Genomic DNA, 15435 nt, shown 5'->3' with positions numbered 1-15435 from the left:
AGCCAGTCAAGCAAAACTTTAAAGACAGTCCTGTCAACATACTATCCGTAGATTTATTGTTTCTGAATTCATATCAAAATATCCCCCTCCTGCTGTTTCACACATTTTATCAGGGAACCAAATGCCTTCCTGCTTTTTCTTTTAATAACGTTGCTGAATGTTTTTGACGAGTCTGAGCCAGACACCGCATTTCAAATCCTCACTTAAAACCTCGACACAACAAAAATCCCCGCTGCTTTTATCAATGGAGTATTAGTGAAGTCTGTTTTCCTCTCTTCAGGCAAACTGTGCAGCAGGAAGGCTGTGTAAGTCTGTCCTCATCACCAATGTCTCATGTAAATCAAAAGTCATTGTTGAAAAGTCCCCATAAAGTGCTGAAGGTATGATTAATTATGCTCACACGGAACCAAATCCATGGCAGCGGATATTAATTAGTCTACATGCAACTCATTCTGCATGTCTAAATGGTCAAAATACTATTCTTCATGTTCACAGTGTAACAACAAAAAATATGGGGCATGTAGTGAAATCCTTATTAAAACTGTCTCATTTGCATTCCAATGTGTTTTTGAAGGCGTACATTTCATAAACAGCATGCTCTCATTAACAGTGAGGGCAAGCTTTCTAATCTTGCCCAAAGTTTACTTTTAATTAAGTTTTCTCAATTGCTCCAGCTCTCTGAGAGACTTTGCCACTGAACTCCATCTGTGTTCATGTGTTTGTTTTTTATCAAACTCACCACCTGTCTGTCTTGAACGTGTGTTCATGTGTCTCGTGTTGGGTGGTTTTGTTGAGGGGTGAGGTTTGTGTAAACTCAAATTTACTTTTCTATTTTATGGGAGACAAATTACTGATCAATGCAAATTTTAAATAGCACCATTACCTGCTATGTGCTCGATTAAGATTTCTAATCTAACCATGTTTGGTCTGCTTCCATCGTGACTACGGATCGATGTGCTTCAAAAAGGTATGAGAAGTTATTGTTTTCCTTCCCAGGATTTGCTGCTACTCCCAGAGCTCATACTGAACTGGGAGGAGAAAGTGTAATATGATGCTCCCTGTTTCTGGAAGAAAATTGACTTGACTATTAAGGACCTGATCTTATTTAATTCATTCAAAGCTATTTTAACAAGTCAACATATTTACACGTTTTAAGTCATTCATGGATTTTTAATGACATGTACACTGGATATAAATCTCAATAACATCTTGATGCATGCTCAATCATCCAGGTAAGGAAATCCCAAAAAGGGGATTCTGCTCATCTGGATGTAGAGTTTTCAGTGGGAGAAACGTTTTGTCACTCATCCAAATGACTTTTCTGGATGAGTGACAAAATGTTTCTCCCACTGAAAACACTACATCCAGATGAGCAGAATCCCCTTTTAAATCTCAGTAAATCTTTTTTTTTTTAAATATTCATAAGAGGTTAAAACATTGAGCACAAGTTGGGTCTCATTAGGTGATCATTGAGTGTAAGTTTCACTAAAATCAGACTGATAATTTTGGAGGAGCAGCTATTCCTGTGAACAGTGGATGGAAGCACGGACAACGCATCCCTCACCATGGCACAAACTCATCAGTCCTTTGGCCAGCTGAGCTAACAAGTCACAGTGCATTTAATCATAGCAAATGATAGCTATATTCTGTAAATACATCACACGAAGTCCTATTTACAGTATATACACTGCATGTAATACTATGGTATACAATACACGTAGTCATGGTATATCAGGTGCTTAGATGGTATTAAAATAAGGTAAATACAACCTCAGATGAACAACACATATTACACTTTTTCATTATTTGTTTACCCTAAATTAGGCTAAAATGGAGAACCAGTATGTGGGGGAAAAAAGTACATCCTCACTCCTTTCACTGGAATTAAGAGGATAGGCAGCAGCCAGGAACTGCTAATCAAATGCATTTGACTTAAAGCAGAAATTTTGGTAGTTCACGTCCTTGTGTTTTAACACTAACGTCGAGAAGCAAAGACATCAGCTTATGAAAAAAAAAGAAAGACATCTTATAAATAGAAATATATATAAAAACATCTTATGTCCCGATAAGTAAAAGCTTTAAATTAATAGCAGGTGTATTTTGTTTTTACTATGACTGTAAAATACTGTGACATTGAGCATTTTCTGAAATCTAATTTGACAAAAGCTCCTTTAAATAAAATGAATACAGATAAAACTATTCAGCTATGACTGTCATTTAAAAACCAGTACCTGTGCGGGAGATGAGATTATCAATGGTCCTTTACTAATGCGAAGATCATGAGATAAGATAAAAGACCAAAAGAGTCTGTGCAGGGACGCACTTCAAACTTCGTATTTATGGATGTGCCAACATGTGGGTACCCGTGGAACCTGAATGGGCTGAACGTGCTATCCTATTATATCGGTAGAGACAGGTACACTAACTTTTTTTTGGTCTGAAATATGTGAAATTTCACCTCTTTTGGTGCTTTCATTTAAACCAAAACAGGTAAAATTGTTTCAGAATTGCTAATGCACAGAGATGCAAAAGTACTAACTATTGCCCCACCATGCCATTTTAAGAATGCAGTATTTTCTTCCCTTTAATACACATAACTACAGTGATAGTGGGTTTGTGTGCCCACAGATGTGACATTTAGAACTTTGAAGACCTTGAAGAACCAGCATAATGTATGAGATAAATCTTATAAAGTATTATACATCTCAATATTATAAGAATCAAATTCAATTCTAGTAAATTTTCTGCCGCAACAGAGATTTTATATTGATTTAATACCCAGCTCTGGTATGCTGTGTGTGCATGCATGAGCTGATGAGGAGTTCTAAAGAAGTAGTATGGTGGAGTACGAGGAGCTTATTTGCATATCAACTTGAATGGAAACCTTACAGTAAAAAGCCACCTCAGCCAGTCTGTCATCACTGGGCTGACAGCTATTGTTTATTGTCCATGAAAGTTTCTCTCGCCTGCATAACACAGACACACACACAGACACACACACACACACACACACACACACTCATACACTCATACATATATATATTTACATACCCAAAGATAAAAAGAAGTCCAGTGTGCAGGGAAACACAACCAGTAGCACAATAAGGTGTGCTCACAAGCACATGCATACCTCCTAATACAAAACACAAGCATAGAAAAGACACATTCATATCCACCCACCCACACACTACGCAGGGAAGAGTTGGTTTGTGGATGACAGCTATTCAAATTTGCTGTTCATTATGATCCAAGCTAAGCCAAAAACATCATGACCAAGCAGGTTTTAATACACACAATCACACCGTGCCAAAAGCCATAACTCAGACCGTGTTGCTGCGGCATGAAAGCTTTTTAATATTAAGCTGTCAGATGGGAGAGGGCTGAGTCACAAAGAAATGACTAAGGAGGTTTTCTGCACACCAGTACATAACATGCATATTCAGAAACACGCATACATACAGTATAACAGTAAGTCAGTCATAGATTCAGACTCAATGTCTCGCTGACCTTCGTAACTATAATTATCTGTGGAGGATTTACTAATTTTTTTTGTGTGATTTAAAGGAGGTTAAAAAGTCACCTTTGGTGGAGTTTCATCTACAGGCAGTAGTAACCTTTGACCTCTCTATTTGCTTGTAAAGAAGCATAATAGATGGCAACCAGTGAGAAGCATAATGGGAAATGCTTCAAACCCAGAGGCATGACTGTATAGAACTTTGTCAAAACCACAGCAGCATTTCTGACAAACGTCTACATTGTATTTCGAAAACTGTGTGCATGTATTTAGACAAAGAGCTTGTTTATTTCCAGTTCTGAACACTACACAACTCCAAACCAAACCTTAAACCTTTGCTTTAAAATTGTATATAAATGCCATTTCTATTAGAAAGTCTTAAATGATAGAAATCTGTTAGTTCTATTAGATCATTTATGGTTCATATTGATTACTGTCTACATATAAGAGTAGTAGTAGTAGTACACTCTGTTTGCCAGCTGATCACATGGGTAACATGGAGATGCAGATGAAAGTCAGAATTAAGCTTGATATTGCCATATCCGTAGATAGTTGCCTGCCTTATTTCGATATAAAACATCATACCTTAACGTCACAAAAAAACAAACATGTCCCCTGGTGGCAATCCCCAGGTGAGAGGAGCTTTATTTACTTATATGTCAAAGATCATATGACTGTAGTGACTTCAAAAATCTCATTTTTACTTTAAATATACACAGGCCCAAAAAGCTGTGGAAGACAGCTCTTCTCAAAGACGCAATCTTAAGCTAAAGGCAACAGATTTAATGTGTCACACATTAAAACCGTGTGCGTTATTTAAAGAGACTCGGTCGTCTTCTCACATCTACACAGTTTTTATCCTAAATTTTGTTCACAGTTCATAAGTCTGTTTCGGCTTGAGTATTTTAGTAAATGAATGCATGAAAATTTAATCATTTTAATGGCTGCCAAGGAAAGGTCAAAGTAGCCTTCATATCTTATGATTAATGTAAATGCACTGAACAATATCCGAAAAGCAAAGGTAAAGTAGAAAATGAAAAATTAAGCCAATACGTAACCTTTTCAGATCTTCTGGGTTTTAAAATATTTAAGAATTTTAGTACATCTCATCAATAAATAGTTATTGTGCAAATTGCGTTCTTATATCCATGCTTTTCAGTCACTGCATTATTAAGGCAAACAACCCTTATATAAAACCCATTATTTCTCCATAAGGTTTTTCACTAAAGTGCAGTCACAGCATGCCAACTCAGCTTCCCTCATATGGCAGGGTAATGTCAACTTGCAACTTTGAAACACAAATATATATATATCTTCCTCTAATACAGTTTTAAAAACTAACAGTGCATAAACACACATCAGCTGGCTTTAGCTACATTAAGGTGTTGGTGGGTTAATTACACACAAGTTCATTATGCATTTAAAAATGTTATTTTGCAAGATTTAGCTTTAGTGTTCGACAAAACATTAAAAGCATATTGTGTTAGGTCTTGTCAGGCCAGTAGAACACTTCTGGAGTAAAGTTGGTGTACGGCACCAGATGGTTGCTTTGTGTTTTGTGGGTTGTGTTTTTGAGCCACTATAGTACACTCACATCGTATGGGATCTGGGGAAAATGGATGTTGAATCAATGCCTTGGGCTTTGTGTCACTGAGCCATTCCAAAGCAAACGGTCCTGCTGAGGGAGGCAGCTACCATCAGTGCTCTGTTGTGTTTACAGTGACGTAGGTGAGTGCTATTTGTACCAGCCACATGACATGCCATGATCGAAAGTTTCCCAGAAGAACATTTTGTTGTAATGGAACGATCAGTCAGTGATACTTGTCAGTGGCATTAATGTTGAGGCTCATCAGTGTATATGTGCATATTTTGACAGGAGGATAATGTGTCATTATTTGAAAACAAATGATATTTTCTGCATATTTAGAACACCTGCACAGCCTGTTGACCAGGTGTCCACATGATGATGCGCGGGCCGCAAAGAGAACAAAGGAAGCAACAAAAGTACTCGTATTACCTTGATTTTTGTGTATTTGACAAACTTTTTTCCAATGATAACTAAACAGGGTTGAGAAATGTAGAAAACAAAGCAGGCTATTAACATCCCAACAATAGTACTCAATGACTTCAGTATGCAATATCAGTATGTGTATGAGGCTTGGCAAGCTGAATATGCTTCCAGCTCTGCAAGGTTTAATGCCAAACACTGCTAAAGATTATAATCAGTGTAAACAAATCCACAGAGTGCAAAGCATACACCAAATAACTGTGGGAATTAATATGTTTCAACATTTGCACACACACACACACACACACACACACACACACACACACACACACACACACACACACACACACACACACACACACAAGCACAGTGTGATCTCCAGGTTGCTGTGCTTGAGCAGAGGATGGCGGTGGTTTTCGTTCGGTAACTGCTATCCCGCTTTCTTAGCTGTGGAGCCTCAATGACACCCCTCTATGTCAAATTAATGTTACAGCAGTTATTTGCTATGGGCGGTCCAATGCCACTCATTTTCAGTAGGGTAGAGCAAGGGCAAAGGAATGCACTGCAGCAAAGAAAATAAGCAAGAAATGTAGAATGTGGGGCTACTTAATGCAAACAAATTGGTGGGAGCTTAAAGTATTACTGCAGGCAACATCATCAACAATCAGAGGTTGGCCAGCAAGAAGTTGGTCTGTATTTATGTGTCTGGGCATGACCAATAAAGAGTGCAAAGCACCCACCCTTATTTTGCATAATCGCTGGTATCAGCAACCCAGCTTGAGGTTTGCAAAGGATATAAGAAAAAATGGTCTCCACTCTATGTATGCTGTTCCTTATGTGAGAAATATTTAAGCCTGTAACAAAGTGCAACATATTGCAAGACTTAGTAATGCATTATTAACTGAAAATAAATCATCATAAGAAAACTTTAAAAACCGCAACTATTACTCATAGTCACTTATTTTCAGGGGCTCATATGGCATTGGTTCCATTTAAGAAATCATAATCATTTCATTTTTAACACTCTGTTGAGAATCATTTGTCATATAGGCAATAGCCGCCTAAAATCTGGGACCCATGGGTATCACCCTTCTGATACTTTTTAGTTGCAGCTGCTGCTGTCTTCAGTAGATGGATGCTCATAGGTCTGCCTTCAGTTTTCTATTCAGGAAGTGAAATGCTTTCTTAATTAGATTGATACTTGGCCATATTCCACAGCTTGACCAGTGGAAACTCCTGGGCTGTGTTCACACTGTGCTTTGGATCATGTGTACTGTGAAGCGCTATCCACTCACCATGTACCAAATCTTTGGTCGAACAGATACATTTAGCTCAATAAATATTTGGACAGAGACAACTTTTTTCTAGTTTTGGTTCTGTACGTTACCACAATGAATTTTAAAACAAACAAGTCAGATGTAGTTGAAGTGCAAATTTTAGTTCAATGGGTTGAACGAAAAGACTGCATAAAGATGTGAGGAATGAAAGCATTTTTTTAAAAACACAATACCTTTATGCTGGCTTTTTTTTAGCAAAGTCCTAAGCCTTTCTATTCTTGAGGCTTATGAGTGGTTTGCACCTTGCAGTGAACCCTCTGTATTTATTTTCATGCAGTCTTCTCTTTATGGTAGACTTTGATACGCCTACCTCCTGGAGAGTGTTGTTCACTTGGTTGGTTGCTATAAAGAGGTTTCTCTTCACCATGGAAATTATTCTGCAATCATGCACCACTGTTGTCTTCCGTGGATATCCAGGTCTTTTTGCATTCCTGACTTCACCAGTGCTTTCTTTCTTTCTTTTTTTCTCATGATGTACCAAACTGTAGACTTTGCCACTCCTAATGTCGTAGCAATTTCTCGCATGGGTTTTTTCTGTTTTTGCAGCTTAAGGATGACTTGTTTCACCTGCATGGAGAGCTCATTTGACCACATGTTGCCTGTTCACAGGAAAATCACGTGTATGTGTGTGTTTGTGTTCACCAGGAATGTTAGTTTTAGCTGATATCTTGATAGTCAACCCTCTCGTTCAAATATAGGGACTGCTGGTGCCAAAAAAAATCACGATGGTGATTCCCTCCTAAGAAGCAAACCAGTGGCTGACATCACACTGAATTCAGACACTTTTTATACAAAGTGGAGCAAAATATTTAAAAAGCTTTATGTTTCAGGTTTCACACATTTCAACCTCTCATTAGAGCTAAACAATTCTGTATGTATATATGATCAAGCAAAATGCTGCACTATGCCTTTGAAACAAGCATAACTTATACTTAGGTTCATTTTTAAGTCTCAACGGCACTGAGCAATGTGTACGTCAAGGGCCCCAATCCACCTCATCTACAGTAATAAATCTTAAGACTGCATTTTGTGCAGGTGGAAAAAAAAAACATATGACATTAAAAACAAGCATCAGGACAGCTTCCACAGATGGTTGCTAAAGTATTTGGTCCATGAAGGAACAGATGTACTGCTTGACATTTAGAAGTAGGACAATTTGGACAAACAAAATTAGACACGGCGTACAAGCTTGCAGAACAGCAGCAGATCAGAAGAGTTAAAACGAGCAAGGGGAGTAGAGCACATTCAAAGAAAACCTTCAACTTCCTGTTGGGGTCCAATAATAGAAAAAACACTACAGTGAAGAAGATGAAGAAGTAGAATTAGCATATTCAAACTGCTGGCCTGTCTGAACTATGATTAGCATATTTTCTCAGCAGGAAAGTAGTCATCAGTAGAAGAGAGGAAAATGTCTCACTTCCCACCTCCAGGTTAAAATTATTGCATACTATCTGCAGAAGGCTACAAAGCAGCAAAGCTTTAGCCCTTAAGCGTGTACAGGCATATGAGGAAATGGCTGCCATAGGCAGAAAAGGAAAGCAATCATTTCATTTGTATCAGTTGTTTCAAATGTCTTATTTCCAAGAAGGTGGACACTTGGGACATTCCCAAAAAAAGACTTAAATTATGAACTGAAATTATTGTATCTCATAAAATGTGTTTGTAAAAGAGATTTAGGATTTTCTTTTGATAATTATCACTGCACTGCTGAACACAATCTAAGCGACATCAGGGCTAATATTGTTGTTAATGTTGTTCATAACATAGCTGGAAAAGTCAATACTAGGACATGCCAACAATTACAGTTATCTTGGATGAAGAGTTCTAATTATATTCTCAAATGATCAGGCATCTGCTTTGATTATTTCCTTGCATCTTTATTTCCTCTATGTATCCTTTGTCTTATTGTCTGGATTGCCTGAAGAATTGTAAGCCCGGGGGCAGATTGCAATAAAGACTGCTGCTGCACATTCTGCACAAAAGGAATCACTTCATGTGACAAATGGGTTGCTTAATTTGGAAAGGTTGCCGTGTGTATGACAAAAATGTCATCCAGGACAACACAAAAGTACAAACGTAAGTTAAGCAGGGGCTGTGACTGTGTAGAAACGTACACATTTGGTGATACGGTTTACTCAGAAGCTTGTCAAAAGTCCAACAAGAAAACTGGTAAATAACAGTTGGTGATTTAACATAAATAACTGGGAGGAATAAATACACAGGCGGGTTATTCACCATATTGCCAAGCATCTGCTGTGATGAAATGTCCTGAAGAAAAGAACACAATTCTGCTGTGCAAGCTTACTCTAGTGCACAATCTGCGATATCTTTTGTAATCTGATATCAAATAACTGAAACAATAAAAGAAGATGCACAAAATGGATCGGAGCAAAAAAATAAGAAAAAAGGGCAAGAGCGCTTTTTCTTTGCAAATTAACAACAAACACAAATTTTAAAACATCGGGACGCCGGGGAAATGTAAATAAATACAAATCTCACAAACCCAGATTTTATTCACAGGAGAACATCAAAAATGTATCAAATGTTAAAACTGAGACATTTTACTATTCCATAATTTTTTGGCAGCAACACATCTCAAAATTGGGGCAAGGGGAAGAAACGGCTGAAAAGGTAGTGGTAATAAACAGCCGGAGGTAATATTTTGTAATTAATTAGCTTAGCTGGCATCAGGTCAGTAACACGACTGGGTATAAAAAGCTTTTCAGAAGTAAAGATGGGCACAGGTTCACCAATCTGCAAAAAACTGCATCTACAAATTGTGGGACAATTCCAGAGTAACGTTCCTCAATAAAAAATTGCAAGGACTTTAAATATCTCATCCTCTACAGTACATAATATCATCACTCAGGAGATTCTGGAGAAATCTCTGTGTGCAAGGAACAAGACTAAAAATCAGTGTTGGATGTCTCTAATCTTCAGGATGTCTCAATTTAATAGTTCATTATAACATTCATAAATGCAGGTTGAAGCTCTTTTATGCAAAAAAGAAGCCATATGTGAACATGATCCAGAAACACAGCTGTCTTCTTGTGGCCAAAGCTCATTTCAAATGCACCGAGGGAAAGCGGAAAAATGTTGTGTGGTCAGATGAATCAAAGTTTTAAATTCTTTTTGGTAAATGCAGGCGTGGAATCGTCTGAACTTTAGAGGAGAGGAAACATCCATCATGTTATCAGCACTCAGTTCAAAAGCCTGCATCTCTGATGGTATGGGGGTTGCATTAGTGCCTGTAGAATTGGCTGAAAAGGCACCATCAATGCTGAAAGCTTTAGAGCAACACATGCTCTCATCCACCTTTTCAGGAAAGTCCTTGCATATTTCAGCGAGGCAATGTTCAACCACATACTGCAGCATTACAAACACGTGGCTTTAAAGCTGAAGAGCCCAGGTGCTGAAGTGGCCTGCCTGCAGTTCAGACCTATTCACAACTGTAAACCTTCAATACATCCGGAGACTAAAAACCTTGTAAGAACACCTGGGACTATTGTGAAGCTAGAATCCTAGAAAAGAATTGTACAACATGGCACAACATTCCTCTCCTAAAAACTCCCAATATTAATCTCCTCAGTTACAAGAGGAGATGATTTTGGACTGTCATTAAAAGAAGAGGGGCTGCTAGATAAACACTATAATGCACTGCTACCATCAAATTCAAAATGAGCTAATATTTTTGTTAATATGCTGCATTTTCTCAGTTTAATCATTGCAAATCATTGCATTCTGTTTTTAAATTACATTTCACACACCGTCCCAACAGTTTTGGAAGTGGGGTTGAAAATGTATGTGTGTGTGTGTGTGTACGTATAAGTGGCTGCACAGTTGCAAGCTCCTGTTAAGCTTCCCTACAGTTTCCATAATCTGACATTTTCTGCTGCATCAGCGTCCTAAAACATCAAATGAATGAGATGTTTGACAGGTCTCCTTCTCTTCCTCTCATATGTCATCTCCTCATCGCCTTTGCTTCTTTCCCAAAATTTCACTTTCATCTCTTTGCATTTCTTCTGACTCAGCCACTCTTACTCTACCGTAACCCTCTTTGTCTCTCTTCCTACCACAGCCTCTTCACATTTCCCCTCAGCAGATCATTCTGATAGCTGCACTTTTATGAATGAAAATAAGCACAGGCATAATCTATGTTAATGGAACCTTAACTTGATTATTAGACACAATGTGTCATAATCATTTAACATAAATTTAACAGCAAGAGAGTTTTGAGCATGCTCAACTACTGCCATTAGATTCAGGTTGGATGCATTTCAACACCATCAGAAGATTTATAAGAATTCTTTTTGTGCTCGACCTCCATGAGTGTTGGTGCCAGTGCCAGTAAGGTGTTTTAGCAGCACATGGTGGCACAACACCTTACTAAGAGTTTTACAGTATAATTTTGTTGTTTTTTCACTCATCCCTTGGCTGTATGTAAACCCACCAGATAGAAGTACACTAAATCCTTATTTCTTTCCCCTCATCTTCAAATATACAATACCATTTCATCTCCTGAGAGGCTTGTAATGTAAAACACCCATACGGAAAAGAAATATAAAAAACGTATAAAACCCATATGTTAAAGAAATATAAAAAACTTAGAAAAGATTTGCATCAGCTTTAGTTTGCTCCATATATAGTGAATCATATAAGGCTTGTATGATTTACTCCTGAAAGTGGCCACTTTCGGGTTACTTTCATACATGATAATAAAGTGGATCACATAAGGATCACGTTAAAACTAAGTATAAGTTATATAAGGAAAGTACATGTCAAAGTATGTATTCCATAGATGTTCCATATAATATTTGCATAGTTTTTAGTACATAATTGTCATAAAGACATATGCTTTACATATATGAACAAAATCTGTTAGATAAATTTTTTTTATAAGTAAATGTAGTTTGCAGGGCAATAATCTCTTTTTTTTAAATGCTTTTTATACATATATTCTAAGAATATGTTAGATTACATATGTTTTCACTTTATGTTCCGGCAATACATTTTTATGGTAAACTATTCTTTTTTTTACATTTTTCTTCTAAGAATTCTTAAATCTCATCTCATAAAAAAACCTATAAACTTAATTATTAATTTTATACAAATTAACATTACTAGAAAAAAAAAAAATCTATCACATATGAAAAAGACAACAGTATCATTTGCCCCTGCTTGACCAACATCAGTTAAAAACTAGCAATGCAAAGACAAACTCGTAAGCCAACATAACTTTCTTTGACAGGTCGGCAGTCAATGTATTGTAATACTGAAGAAAACAAAAACAAAAAACATGAATACTGGGCAATCTTTAAATTCAATTAACTTTTATTATTCTGATATAACAGTCACATACTAATATTTCACAGAAATATTTAACCTAATCTAAGCTCTATTGTTTAAAGAGCATGCTAAGCTGCATACCTTTTGCTGCAAATTTGTGGAACTTTTACCTGCTAACATGAGTAAAACTTTGGAGGGCAAAAAACCTGCCCACTTAAAAAACAAAACAAACAATCTATCTTTAATAGATAAAACATGAATTGGCATTATAATAACATGCCAAATGAGACATCGAAAGTCAAGTTATGGGGATGCTGTGACAGAGACATTTTTATTTCTGGCCCGGAGTTCTGTGATCTTGGCATTGATTGTAGTACCAATGCTGGAAGGATGGGTCCCAGGCCACTTCTCAAGGGTTGCACCTATATATGTACAAAAATGCAGGGGGGGGGGGGGGGGGGGGGGGGTGATGACAAGAACAGAATTAGTAGTGTAAAAGAACCCAATGATCTTAAACAATAGTGCAATGATCCTGCATTAATCAGTCTTAATATCTAATGGTGCCAGCTTTGAAATTTGCAGACGATGCATGGAGCGGTTCACTACATTGACTACATTTACATACAGCCAATATTCAGGTTATGGTCGAGTTAGGCTCACTATTCAGGGTTCTGAAACATTCGGAATAACTCATTCACATGCATGAGATGAGAGAGTCACAGAGAGCCAGACGGCACATACACAAAGTTCCTCTACTCAAAAGACCAGGATTCCGCGGGAATAGAACATGTGCAAAACACAAATCCATTTTCATTCTGATGGCGATATGCCGATAGAGGTTTTACATGACCCTTTTCTCACAAAAATATTTGGTAACTCCAAGATTTATATTTGGATTTTTGCCGGTATTTTAAAGCCATGTGTGACCGGGTTATTGCTAACATTCCAGTTTTGAATGGGTTATCGGCTGCATGTAAACGCAGTCACTGAAATACATCAAATGCAAGAACATCCAGAATGTAAAATACTTATCTACCATCATTTGTTACTTTGTAGTTGGACAAACAAAATGCACCATAAAGGAAATGAAAGGCCTACAGAGAAATCTAAGGCCTACAATAGTATGTCATGAAAAGACCATTCATTCATCTGGATATAACTCAAAAAAGATCAACTAGAATCCTCTATTTGGTGGAGGCCTTTCTTCATCAACAATAATATATGCATAAATGTTAAGAAAATATTCTTCATATGTGTGGCCCTTGTTTTTCATTGGTCCTTTGTTATCTTTAAATGCCAGAAGTGTGGACAACTGCGAAAACATGCCATAAAAAGCTAAAAACTTACTGTAGATGGCATCCAATTTATTTTTGTCGAGCGGTAAACGTGCATGTCCTCTGCCTCGTTTTCCCCCTCGAAGATTGCTCACTAGCAATATTTCCACAGGGAAGACTGCTGTGAGCAGATGCCTCACAAAGGTTGTAGATGAATTTGCATTAGTAGCATAGGCCCAGGCCAGTTTCTCTACCATGACTCCAGTCCCAGGATAAATCTCCACCTGTTCCAACAAAAAGACATTTTGATCAATATAAGAGACGTAAAGAACAACTACATACCTTTCCAGACTTAAAACTCTGTTTCTCGTCTAGTTTTGAAGGCAGTGACATTTATGTATATTCCCGGAGCCGTCGTTCACCTGCAATGTCCGGATGCTAAGCTACTGGATTGCAAAACTTTTTTCTGCATCACTTGTTACTCGCACAGGCATTCCCATGCAAAAGTGAAGCTTTTGTAGAAAAATTGTAGTTTGCCTCTGCTCCACCAGGGGCTGGCTCTAAAACAGAGTCAATCCCCATAGACTCCTTTGTTAAGAAGGGAAACTTCACAGCAGAAACACAGTCAATGAATTTAACACTTGAATTAGATCCATCATACTAATAAGTAGAGTACCAATTTAAAAGTTTTGACATATTTTCCCATTAAATCTAATAGGAAAGTCCGTCAAAACTTTTATTGGTATTGTGTTCAAGGTTGGATCAACTGTAAGTAGAAAGACAGTAGATCCAATTTATGCACTTCATCTATTTATTCTTTAAAATTCCATTACCTTTGATGACTGGGATTCCTTTGTTGATAGAATGACAGATGCTGGTGTTGAGAAGGATGAAGTAGATTTGGGAGGGGGCAGCAGCGAACCATCTGATGATGAACCGGGCGTGGACTGCGGAGAAATCTGGGGAAGCTCAAAACTGGATCTCTTAAGAGGTTCAGCCAAATTAATCACCTTTTTCATCGTCTTCATTAGTTCTGGCACATCTATATATAGTAAATGAATAAAAAAATGATTACCAGAATGGTTTATACATAGGCTAGAGTGACTTTTTCAAATATATTGGCTGTTTAATTGTTAAATTAGTGATAGGAAGTGATACCTTGGACAAGCAACTCCTTCAGTTTATCATTCTCTTGTTTCAGGTCTTGGATCTTCCGCTTTAGACCAATTACTGTCTTTTTTGGACTTTTTTCACCATAAGCGACTGAAGGTGGTGAATGACTGTACATTGCAAGGAATTCCTGTGCAGGGTCTTTCTTTGAAGGAGCCTTTGACTTCTGGACATGAAAAAAGATAGCGAGAAAGAAGAGGAATTTACATAAAATAGTCAAAGCTGCCATAAAAGTTATGAATCTAAAGTGTAAAGACAACAGATTCAATAGCTGTGCCACAAAGTGTAGGGTGCATACTTCAAAGAGCTGATTTCTTAGCCACATACAGTACCAGTCAAAAGTTTGTACAATTTTACAATTAAATATAATGGGAAAGTGTGTCCAAACTTTTAACTGGTACTGCACATCACAGAACTGTAACTAGGCCTGTTCCAAAGATTGGGCTCATTTGAATACAGTTAAAAAAAAAAAAAGTTTACCATAATTCAATTTAGGTGGCTACAAGTGATTTTTTCCTTTAACAAATCCTGACAATCATTGTATACAAATGACCTTTGTGTGCAGTAGAATAGGGGGACCACTGGTGGAGTTCCTTTTCTTAAATGTAAATACGTTTCAGTTTTAAAATTATATCTGATCTGAAAAAGGTAAAAATCAGTAAAATATATATATTTTTTTTAGGGAAAGAGAAGTACTACAGTCATTGCTTGGTGACAGAAATGGTGTGTAACATAATAGAAAGATGGTGAGGATGTTCAGACATAACCAGGAAATGCTACTTGCAGGCTACACTGTCCCGTTTCATAAGGCTGTAGCCTGCATAGACTCCATCCAATGGTAGATGT

The 15435-nt window shown here is 37.3% G+C and overlaps 1 protein-coding gene across 4 annotated transcripts in view; it reads right to left on the bottom strand.

The window, feature by feature from the left end:
- tpk1 (thiamin pyrophosphokinase 1) overlaps positions 1 to 15435 on the bottom strand; it is a 123112-nt gene that overhangs the window by 13874 nt on the left and 93803 nt on the right. For 3 of the 4 annotated variants that reach the window (XR_013969767.1, XR_013969768.1, XR_013969769.1), the window contains exons 11-14: positions 14578 to 14755; positions 14253 to 14461; positions 13493 to 13703; positions 12173 to 12567 (exon numbers count right to left, since the gene is read on the bottom strand). The exons of the other annotated variant lie outside the window; for it this stretch is intronic. The gene's annotated coding sequence lies outside the window, so the exon portion shown is untranslated. Of the gene's footprint in view, positions 1 to 12172; positions 12568 to 13492; positions 13704 to 14252; positions 14462 to 14577; positions 14756 to 15435 lie in introns of those variants that run through there. 4 annotated transcript variants of the gene reach the window in all.

This window comes from Rhamphochromis sp. 'chilingali' (genome assembly GCF_963969265.1).
Source record: "Rhamphochromis sp. 'chilingali' genome assembly, chromosome: 18".
In the NCBI taxonomy this organism is placed as follows: Eukaryota; Metazoa; Chordata; class Actinopteri; order Cichliformes; family Cichlidae; genus Rhamphochromis; species Rhamphochromis sp. 'chilingali'.
The sequence above is the reverse complement of the archived record's forward strand: the minus strand, read 5'-3'. Positions and strand labels throughout refer to the sequence as shown.